Source organism: Platichthys flesus, chromosome 15 (assembly GCF_949316205.1).
Source record: "Platichthys flesus chromosome 15, fPlaFle2.1, whole genome shotgun sequence".
Classification (NCBI taxonomy): Eukaryota; Metazoa; Chordata; class Actinopteri; order Pleuronectiformes; family Pleuronectidae; genus Platichthys; species Platichthys flesus.
Window position 1 is genome coordinate 9,287,136 of NC_084959.1, and position 1,680 is coordinate 9,288,815.

Below are 1,680 nucleotides of genomic sequence, written 5' to 3' on the forward strand. Positions count from 1 at the left end.
GCATATCCAATCTATAAAGGGGATTAGATTGGGCTCTGTGTGTATGCACAGCAGGAACCATAACAATGCTATTAGAGCAAGGAAAGATGAAACCAGCATGGCGGTGCATCCGGATGATGAATTTGATGGGGAGGGGGTGTGCTGTCATATTCAATCAGTTTGTATAAAGCTTATGCTACTGATCAAAATTTAAGAATGCCTCTTTTAATACACACATTACTTAAATTCAATAGGTGTAATATATTTGTAGCTACACATACTGTGGTTATAAAGACGAGAACGATTAAATTATGAAGATAAAAAGAGGAATTCTGAAATCGTGAATCCCAAATTGAACAACTGAATTACATTTAGTTAATAACATCTTACAAGTTGCAAATAATATGTTGTAATTGTTCTGGTGCTTTGCTTTTACATTCTGAAGATTAAGTCTGGAGACGCTGCTGCTTCTCCATTGTTTGAAGCCACTGGCAGGTTTTTGACGAACACTCCTTTTAATTAAATTTATTTACATTACAATCCAGCCTGAATTTCCTAAATAACCCTCTACAGTAATAAAATGTAGCTATTCAAAAGATCCACCTTTCTGACTGGATGGTGATTATGAAAGAACTGCCCTCCAGACTGCGGCTCATTAGCCCAGACCCCTTACAATCCCTTTAACTCCCCTCCTGCTCTTCCGTTGAATCACTGACTCTTGCTACTCCTATAGCTAATTACCTGTCCACCTTTCTTTGGTCCACACTTCTCTCCCCTGTCTTCCCCTATTTTTCTCTTCCCCTTCCTCCTAAATCACTTCCTATTCTTGGTCTAGCCCTCCTTTATCCTCTTGCAAACTGTCTTCCCCATCCTCTCTGATCTTTGTCACCTTCCCCCTCATCCTCTTCCTTCCTGTCTCACCTGTTTTATTTGTGCATGTTGTCATGTGATCAACCACAGCACCATCTAGCTACCAAAACACCTGCAGTGAGACAGGATCACACAGATATCTGCAGATGGAAATTAGGTTGCCTCTTCTCCACACTCATTTATCAGTCTATCTGTCCCGGCACCGGTCACAGTCCTTTCTTTCTCTTTTGTTTGGTCTCATCTGAATGTCTGAAGCTTCTCATTGATGTTAGGCATGTGAATCCACTCTGTCATATTAGTTATTGTCTCATACACCTACAGTGATAACCTATTATTTGCAGTCAGTCGGGTAAATAACAAATTTTAGAGCTTGTTTTTGGGACTTAGCCGAAATTGTACTTCAACATCATTTTAAAGATATAATCTATCATATTTTTCATTGATTTTAACTTCTTTACTTTGAACTGATGTTTAATTTTGGTCGCCTTTTAATTGCATCATATCCGTTTCACTCTGTTAGCCAGGCAAATTGTTTTTTTTACTTTAATTGTTTGTATTGGAGACTCAAACTGGATCAGGATTATTCAGCCATTTGCAGCGTATAGTGAATAAAATATAAATACGTTACATCATCCGTGAACATGATTTGAACCTGAGTCGCATCAGGTCGGTTTTCACCTGTAATGGTGGTATGGACCACAACCCCCATGAGCCCACGTGCCTCATGACATCGTCAAACTTCTGTTATTGTTTTGAATGGGAGACCCCTAGGGGCTGAACTTGGAGATTGTACATTTAACATCTGTGTGTTTTTTTTAAATGTATTTGTAC